Here is a 9708-nt window from a genome sequence, read left to right as displayed (position 1 = left end):
GATCAACTTGGGCTTGTCTAAATCCCCACTTGCTTTAAATGTTGCCTTGAAGCCACTTTGCAGCCCAGAGGTGGCAGGCTTCTTGCCTCTGACTTCCATCTCGCTGAGTGGAGCGAGTCCCATGAAGAAACCTAGAATTAAAAAATCAACATCTCTAGCCACGCATTTGCTGGATAATCACTTGTACGGCCCTCTCATGAAGCAATTTGGCAATATGTATTAAGAGCAATAAAAATATTGACTGTGAAACTTTCATGAGGAAATAATCTTTAATTCAGAAAAGCGTTCAATACAGTGTAATAATATTACACAAAACAACCACGAGCAAAAAGAAAAGAACCTAAGTGTTCGAAATTGGAATGTGTTCAGTTAAGTGATACATGAACGTGCTGCACTGTTATGTGACCATTAAAAAAGGATGATTATGGAGATTACGTGAAATCTGAACAATTGGCTACAATATTAGGTTTCAAAATTCGGAATATAAATCAGAACGCAAACATGATTACAAAAGTCGTACCAAAATCCAAAGAGCATCTGGTTTAAAAGAAGAGGATTATAGTTGACAATCTTCCCTCTCCTCTAGTGTCCAAATTTTCCGCAGTGCCTTTATGTTCCTTCTAATGGAAAAATATATATTAATCTGGTATGACAAAGAAGAAAACCCATTACTCTTGTAAATGTGGCTCTTGCAAGCCTGTCTAATGCATCTAAACTGAGGGGTCAGTCCCTGAACTGGGGTTGCTGAGACCTGCCTCCTCTTCCTCTGACAAGCTGGGCGCTCAGAGGCAATCGTTTAACTCTCTGAGCTTCCATTTCGTCGTGAAAAGGAACAAACTCTGCTCAAAGGGGGTTGCACCCTCTCTGACTCTCCCTCCACCTCCTGGGCTGCCCCTTCCCAGTCACCTTCATGGAACTCTTTCCTCTGTCTGCCTGTTAAAAGTTGGGATCTGCGGGGATTCTGTCCTCTGTTTTCTCTCGCTCTTCCCATGTCCGGCGTGTCACCGACCCACCACCCGCAACTCATCCACTCTGTCATCTCCTCTGTCACAGGCCTCCAGAGCATCAGACCTGAATTTCCAGAGGCCACCTGGCTGTCTGTACCCAGCATCTTCAAAACCAAACTCCTGAACTTTCCCCAGCAAGCCTGTCTCTGATGCCACATTCTCTATCTGATGACAGAAGCAACATCGACTTTTCTTGTCCCACTTGGGGAAGCTAGGATTCCACTTGGTCCCGACCCTGTCACCCCTGAGATGGCCTGCTGACAGTCACGTCGTGTCTGCCCCTCATCTATAGTCATCTTCTCAACTGTCACCATAGGAAACCTATCTAAAGTACAAATTGGCCTTGTCATTCACCACCCAACACCCTTGGTGTTTCCTGACCACATGCAGGGGGACATCCAAGGTCTAGGACACAACTTATCACAAGGCTCTTCTTCCTCTATTCCCAGCCCTCCCACCTCTCACCTCTCAACCCACTCACCTGGACCGTCTCTTACCTCTCTCATCTTGCTCATTTCTCATCCAGCTGGTCCTCCTGGTGCCTCCCCCAAAGGCAAGGCAGCCCTGGTTATTGGAGATAGTGCTGTAACAGCCCAGCCTCCCAAAAGAGCCCAAATGGGTACCCGGCCGCCTCCCCTCCCCAAGCCACTACTCTTCATCATGAGAAGATACTCTGCCCAGTCTTGGCCCTTAGGAAATACCAGTGCAGCCTTCGTCAGCACCCTCTCAATGATGTCACATCTCTGTGACCCTGGGGATGCACCATCCCCCCAAGGGTGGAATCTTCCCGGTGGTGCCGTAGTCAGAGGAACAGCCTGAGTCTGCTGGGATGCTCAGCAGGTCCCATCTTCAGGGATTCTTCAAGGGGCTGGTTGACACAAACGTGGGCACTTCTTCTTTAAAATGAGTAGCACAGGAAATGGAGAAGCAGGAGGACTAGCTCCCTCCCTGATCTTTCCTGTGCCCAGGGTACCTTAGCAGTGAAGATGGGGATTTAGTACCTGAAATGCTTGGGCCAGGGCCTGGGGCAGGAGAGAGGCGAATCTAGCCCTGGAATTCTCAGGTCACATAACTGGTCATTTTGCCACTTGGGTCTTGAATGTGATTCTACCCCCCTTCTAATGCCCATGTCTCTCTACCTCATGACCCTGTTCTATTTTTTGTAGCACTCCTAATGCTCTCATAAGATCTTATTTACTTGTCTCTGTTATCCATCACTTTCCAGCACCTAGTAGGGGCTCAAATGTCTGTCTATGAACAGGTACTCACTGTCCCCTGAAAACAGCCCACTCTCTTGTCACAAGCCTTCACCCCATTGCTCCCTCTGCCTGATGTGTCCTTATTACCCAGGCTCACTCAGGAACGTTCTACTCATCCTGGAGCAAACCCAGATCAGCCCCTGTTCCTCAGGGAGGCTTTCCCTGTGCTTATTCCCAAACAAGATCCCGACTGTCTCCTCCGCAGTCTCCTGTCACCAACAAAGTGATACCCACATCTCAACCCACGCCGCAACGGGGGCACCTCAAACAGGGTATTGTAACTCTTTACTTTAGGTCTCACCTTAAGTAGACTATGAACCTTGCCAGGCCAGTGAGTCTTATTAAGGTATCCCCAGAACCCGGGGCACATCAGCCGCAGGGCAGGTGCTCAGTAAATGTGGGTGGAAGGGGTTAACAGCTGACTCAGTTGGGACAGCGGCCTCCTCCTGAATGCAGGGTGCTGGGGACACTATCATTTTCCAGCTGACACAAGAGTAGCAGGGAAACGGTTACCATTTGAGGTCCTGTTAAGAAACAATCACTGCTTTAAAAATATCAGTCCCTGCATTTGTAGAGACATGGATGGACCTAGAGACTGTCATACAGAGTGAAATGAGTCAGAAAGAGAAAAACAAATATCGTATATTAACACATATATGCAGAATATAGAAAAATGGTACAAATCAACCGATTTGCAAGGCAGAAATAGAGACACAGATGTAGAGAACAAACACATGGACACCAAGTGGGGTAAGTGGGGGTGGGAGGGTTGGGGGGGATGAACTGGGAGATCGGGATTGCCATATATACATTACTAATAAGAAAAAAATATCAAACTGTACACTTTAAATATATGCAGTTTATTGTTATGTCAATTGTATCTCAATAAAAGTTCTTAAAAAATAGTTATTAAGAACAACAACAACAAAATATCATTCCCTGGAAGAGTCTACCATGGCCACCCCAACATCTTATCTACACAGGGCCAATCTTTCCTTGGTAGATGATGCCTAGAGAAACTTTAGCCTCAGCCTGGTCAAATTCTCAGATTCCAGATTAATGAGGTCTTACAATCCACAAGGTTAATTACCTCCCTCCTGAAGATATTCTGCTTCATCTAACGCACGCTTTCTTAGGAAGTGATCAAGCTCCCTCCACCTGCAGGACACAGGGTGGACTCTGAAACAAGACAGATTTGTGTTCAGATGTGCTGCTGTATGACTCTGGGCAAGTTACTTAACCTCTCTGAGCCTGAGTGTGTCATCCGTAAAGTAGGGACAATACCCACTTCAGAGTTTCATGGTGAAGAATACATGGCACTAATCTGTGAGGAGTCTAACATGGAGCACCTCCACGCGTGATCAAGGTAAGTCAGTCAGTATTCCTGACACTTTCCTCTCTGTGCTAAATCTTTATTTTTTCCTCCCAGAAAAGAGAAAGCATAGAGCAGGGTTTCCTAACTCCAGCACTATTGGCATTTGGGGCCTGATCATTCTTTGTTGAGGGGCGAGCAGGGGGCCTGTCCTGTGCATTATAGGGCATCCGGCAGACTCACTGGCCTCAGTAGCACTCCTCTCCCTGCTGTGACAACCAAAGAATGTCTCCAGACTTTGCCAAATACTCTTTAGGGGCAAAATTTCCCCCAGTTGAGAACCATTGCCCTAGAATTCTCTAACTCAAACATCACCTAGAAAGAAAAGTTCCTTGATTTTCCTTTAGGACCCGTTCTGCAGGGTGCTGAAGGCACATGTGATGGAGCCCCTGCCCATCAACCTTCAGGACAAGAAAGGATGCATTCTTGATGTCACTGCAGTAGGATGCCACCACTGCCAACAGCAGCCTCATTTGCTATGGACTGAATTGTGTCCCCTCAAAATTCATGATCCCCAATGTGATTATATTTTGAGATAGAGCCTTCAGGAGGTTAAATGAGATCATAAGGGTGGGGCCCTGATCTGATAGGGTTAGTGTCCTTCTAAGAAGAGACAGCAGAGAGCTTGTTCTCTTTCCATGTACACACCAAGGGAAGGCCAGTTGAGGACATGGTGAGAAGGTGGCCATCTGCAAGCCAGGAAGAGAGCTCTCACCAGAAACGCAATTGGCCGGCACCTTGACCTTGGATTTCTCAGTCTCCAGACCATGAGAAGATAAATATCAGTTGGTTAAGCCATACCATGTATGGTATTATGTTAGAGCAGCCCCAGGAGACTAACTTCATCCTTTCAAACTGAAGACTGAATCACTCCATCCCACACGTGCACCCCCAGAGATGGCTGCATTTTGATCTTGCTGGAAGGTTACTCCTACTCATAGTAACTAAGATAGTTTAAGTAGAGACAGGAGGGTCCATCAAAGAAAGAAAAAGTCTGCATTGTCCCTGCACCCACCCTGCAAAATGTTGGTGGCACCAAGCTGTCAAAACTGCCTTGGGGGAAGAAAACCAAAAAGCACACCAGAGTACGTGGGTACCAGTCCACCCTGGTTCATTCAATATAAAGAATCACAACCATATATGTGGCTGTTTTAAGAAAAGTGGAATTAACTGTTGGCCTGCTTTTGAATGGTGGGATTATAGTTGATTTTTACAAATTCATTATATCTTTATTGTTTAAAATGTCTATAAGGACCATTATTTCTTATCATTCAAACCTCTCATAAACTTTCTTAAGGGCAGGGATGTTCTACCTGACTGGTTTGATTCTGATTTATAACCAGAGTTTCTCATCGATGGAGGAGAGAGGTGATTTACCACAGAGCTTTGCAATGTTTAAACATACAACGTAGAAATGGAATTTTTAAAGCTTGAATGACTGGGTCCAACTCAGTGGAGCCATTCGAGTCAGTAGTGTGAAAACGGAGGAGGCGGGGACGTACAGGGCTGCGCGCATCCGTGAGGACGCGCCTGTCTGGTCGCGCGTGCTGGAACCCGGACCCTTGAGTGGAAATCGAAGACGCACGAGGGAGGAAAGCGTGAAGCATGAAGAGGCAGGGGGCCTCCTCCGAGCGGAAGCGGGCGCGGATACCATCCGGGAAGGAGCAGCAAATGGGTTTCTTATGGAAGGGTGTGTTGATTCAGTGGAGTCAGCTGTGAACGCAGAAAGAGGAGGTGCTGATCGCATTGAATTATGTTCTGGCTTATTGGAAGGAGGAACCACACCCAGCATGGGTGTCCTTCAAGTAGTGAAGCAATATGTCCAGATCCTAGTTTTTGTGATGATTCAGACACCTGGAGGTGATTTTGTATATTCAGATCGTGAAGTTGAGGTGATGAAGGCTGACATTCGTCTTGCCAAGCTTTACGGTGCTGATGGTTTGGTATTTGGGGCACTGACTGAAGATGGACACATTGACAAAGAACTGTGTGTGTCCCTTGTGGCTGTCTGCCATCCCCTGCCAGTCACTTTCCACCGAGCCTTTGACATAGTTCATGATCCAATGGCAGCTCTAGAGACCCTCCTCACTTTGGAATTTGAACGTGTATTAACCAGTGGATGTGACAGTTCAGCACTAGAAGGACTACCCCTAATAAAGCTACTCATAGATCAGGCAAAAGGCAGGACTGTGGTAATGCCAGGGGTGGCATAACAGACAGAAACCTGCAAAGGATCCTTGAGGGTTCAGGTGCTACAGAATTTCACTGTTCTGTTCGGTCAGCTAGAGATTCAGGAATGAAGTTTCAAAATTCCTCTGCTGCTATGGGAGCCTCCCTTTCTAGCTCAGAATATTCTCTAAAGGTAACCGATGTGACCCAAGTAAGGACTTTGAATGCTATTGCAAGGAATATTCTGGTTTAGCCAGACCTCTCTGAGAGACATGGATATCACCGGACAAAGGTAGAAGAATAGTCTACAATTCTCTATGACACAGCTTTAACCTTCTCCAACCAGCACAGTCACAGTCTTTATTTAAGTCTTATATTACCATGGAGAATGTTTCCAAGAAGAAAAAGAACTTGAAACAGAGTACAATCACTTTCTTTGCTTAATCTTGTCAGCCATCTGCATCATCATGGTTAAATCTGGCCTACACTTCTCCCACAGAGTCTTAGTCTGTTTTCAGTGGAATTAATTGATGAACTGGGAAAATTCACCTGCAAGGTACAAACTCAAATGTGACTTCATGGTCAACTCAATAGCAGTATTTTGCCTTTTCATTTGTAAAATAAAAATTGCCATTCTAAAAAAAATAAATAAATAAGAACAAAAAAACAAACAAAAAAAAAAGGAGGGCACTTTTTAAAGTCTTTTGATCTCAAAGAGTCTAGCGTTTTCTTTTGAAACTATTACAACTTGAAAATGGAAACCCTTCTTAATTTGCAAATTATTGACCCTGGAACACCTCAGGGTGGCAGGGCAGTGTCACAGACAGAGCCTTGTGCAGGATGGGGGCTGGCCTGGACCCCTCAGAGGGGCCCACTCCCACACACATCCCTCTTCAGTCCAGGACCAGGACAAGGGAAAGGCCTCACCAGCCATCTCCAAGCTGAGAGCTGGTACGCGTTTTTTTTTTTTTCCAGGAAACAATGTCGCTCCATTTATACAGTAGCCGTTGGACTCAGAAGAAGAGCTTCGTTTTCTGTCTTTCTTTTCAACAGCAGATAACATTCTACTTCACAGTGCAGACTAAAGGACAAAAATGTACTCTCTGAAATAAAGAAGGCAGAGGAGGGAGAGGAGCACCATCTTCAACTTGGAACTTCTGTCAGTTTTTCTGTGGCTGACCAAGGGCTCCTGACATCAGTCCTTTGGTGGTGGCGCCAGGGCCAGGGTCCCTGTGCTGGACTGGGGCATCTGGGCTGACTATCTTTAGGGGTTTACTCCTTTCCCCGCAAATGTAGCTCCAAGAACAGCTTCTGGGTTTACAGGCCATGTGTGGGTAGACCCTAACATCTCCCCCTGCACCTGCCAGCCTCTGGCAACCCCGCTGCAGAAGCGGCTGCTCCTCTCCACCCAAGTGGGACCCTTGGGGACATCAGAACCCAGAGGCTCTGTTCTCTGTTCTCCGATTCCTTTGCAGCATCCGAGCTCCTTGTCTGCACAGGACTGTGAAGAGCAGAATTATGTTAAGAAGTGTTATCCTGATGCACTTCACAGGAAAGCATCAGTACAAATTATGTCAAGCTTTGCAAATAAATGTTGCTGGCATGAGAAAAGAAAATCAATTTTTTTTTAATATTTTCCCATTTACCTCCTCATTTCCTCTTTTTCACTAAGTGGCCGAAAAGAAACTAAAATGCGCCCACTTTTTTTTTTTTTTTTTTTTTTTGGCACACGGGCTTAGTTGCTCCGCAGCATGTGGGATTTTCCTGGAGCTGGGATCGAACCCGTGACCTCTGCATTGTCAGGCGGATTCTTAACCACTGCGCCACCTAGGAAGCCCACGCCCACTTTTTAAAGTTGCTCAGTTGTGATGTAAATTTCTTGCCAACCTTTGCTCTCCCCCCCACCCCCACCCCCAGGACTTGACCCTGATTACTCCTTTAGCTTGTTCTATAGTAATACTCTTCTGTTTACAACTCTCTTAACATTTTTGGCTTTGGGCTATTTTTTATTTTCAAAATTCATCCTCCCCAGAAGCTTTCTCACAGTCACTCTGAATCTGGTAGACCTCTTAAGATCACCTGTTCCTTCCTCTCACATCCAGAGCATTTTGCTCCTAGAGTCACCGTCCAGTTCTGTGTGGCATATGCATCATTTCCAAGTGTGTGCTTCCACTAGACTGAGAGATCCTTGTGGGAGAAGCTTTCCCTCAGCTTCCTGGATTCTCTATGCCAAGAACAAGTTCTGACACATAGAAAGGGCTCAAAAGCAGCCAAAGGAACAAATGATCAAAAGAGAGAGACTTTGGATTTCCTTATTTGAAACTGACAACACAGTGGATGCCATTTTGCTGCAAACAGTAATGCAACAAAAGTAACCTTTCTGATTAGAAGAAGCAAGGTGAGATCATTGCCTCCAGATGGAAAAGGCTAAAGTGCTACCAGAGGGAATCACTCATCTCAGCCTGGTATTGTTGCAACCACAGGGCTCCCTCCCCTCCAGGAGGACTTCTGGATCCATCAGCTGAACTTGGAGTTACAACCAGAAGCACCCATCCCAGCTCTCTGGGTGGCTGGGGATGGAGTTATACAAACTCTGTAGGAGTCTGGGCAAGTACTGAGCCCTCAGCTTAATCCCAACCAGAATCACTGAAGCTCATTCCTAAAAGGTGCAGAGTGGAAGTGAAAAGAATAGGGCCTTGGGGATTCAACAGATACAGGTTCAAATCCCAAATCTACCGCTTATAGAAGTGTCGCCTCTTCTCAATGCCCCAGCTTCCTCATCTGTAAAATGGGATAACAACGCAGGATCCAACTTTCAAGATGTTTCCAAGAGTTGGACAGACCATCACGCGTGTCTCCCGTAAGTGTTTATTTCCATCCAGTGAGGAGGCATCTGGGGTGAGACTTGAAGGCTGAGTGTGAGGACATCAGGTGAACCAGAGGGAGAGGGTGCTTGGGGTGGCCCTTTCTGCCCCAGAGCGTTCAGATCTGCACCAGTGCTGGGATGTAGGTGAGGACGGGGGCCCTACCTCTGAGTTACTGGCCACAAAAGCATGCTCAGTGAGCACATGGTCAGTCACTGACCCTTCTCCTGCTCACAGTCCAGAGGGGAAGACAGACATGAAAGGCGGGTATAACACAACACAGCACGGCGAGGGGTCCAAGAGGTCCGTCATGGTGCTGATGGGGTTCGTTAAAGCCACAGGGTCATTTTCCAACCTGTCAAATGCATTCTTGTCATCCAGTTGAGGATAGAGCTGCAGTCACAGCGACAGACTTGAAACTGGTCCATTCATTCATCACCGTAGTCAAAACGAATCACTAAACTACATCTATGTAAACATTGAGACCATTAATGCTGCCCACAATTTTTTGCCCAATAAATTTTCTCATTCCACCTAAAGGAAATAAAGCATTCACTCAGAGATGTGTGTGTAAAACTGGGTTTCATCTCAGCACGATTTATAAGATGAACCAACACTTGGAAAGAGCATAAATGCCTGAAGTTAGGAGACTGATTCTTAAAATATTCTTATACACCTCCATAGGAAGGAATACTATGTAGTCATCAAAAACGTGCTTACAATAACAATGCGTAAAGTTACATGACAAAGCACACTGCAAACTGGCGTGTAGGATATGGTCCTGAATTTGTAAATACGTATTATACCTATATGCATTTTCAGAGGAAGAAAACCCCATGTTATCTGTAGTTTCCCTCAGAGACACTAGAGCTGCGAGGCTAAAAATGCAGCTTCCTGAGCCAGACCACCAGGGCTGACTCCTGACTCCCTCACTTCTGAGTGCAAGACCCTGGAGAAGTGGTTTAACTTCCTGTGTCTCGGTTTCCTCCTATTAAGAAAGTGGTTGCTAGTTGTTCCCACTTCGTAGAGGGTTAGAT

The 9708-nt window shown here is 46.1% G+C and overlaps 1 pseudogene; it reads left to right on the top strand.

The window, feature by feature from the left end:
- Positions 1–5198: 5198 nt before the first annotated feature.
- On the top strand, positions 5199–6060 carry LOC130846526 (copper homeostasis protein cutC homolog; annotated as a pseudogene).
- Positions 6061–9708: the final 3648 nt, after the last annotated feature.

Source organism: Hippopotamus amphibius, chromosome 2, assembly GCF_030028045.1.
Source record: "Hippopotamus amphibius kiboko isolate mHipAmp2 chromosome 2, mHipAmp2.hap2, whole genome shotgun sequence".
Classification (NCBI taxonomy): Eukaryota; Metazoa; Chordata; class Mammalia; order Artiodactyla; family Hippopotamidae; genus Hippopotamus; species Hippopotamus amphibius.
The sequence above is the reverse complement of the archived record's forward strand: the minus strand, read 5'-3'. Positions and strand labels throughout refer to the sequence as shown.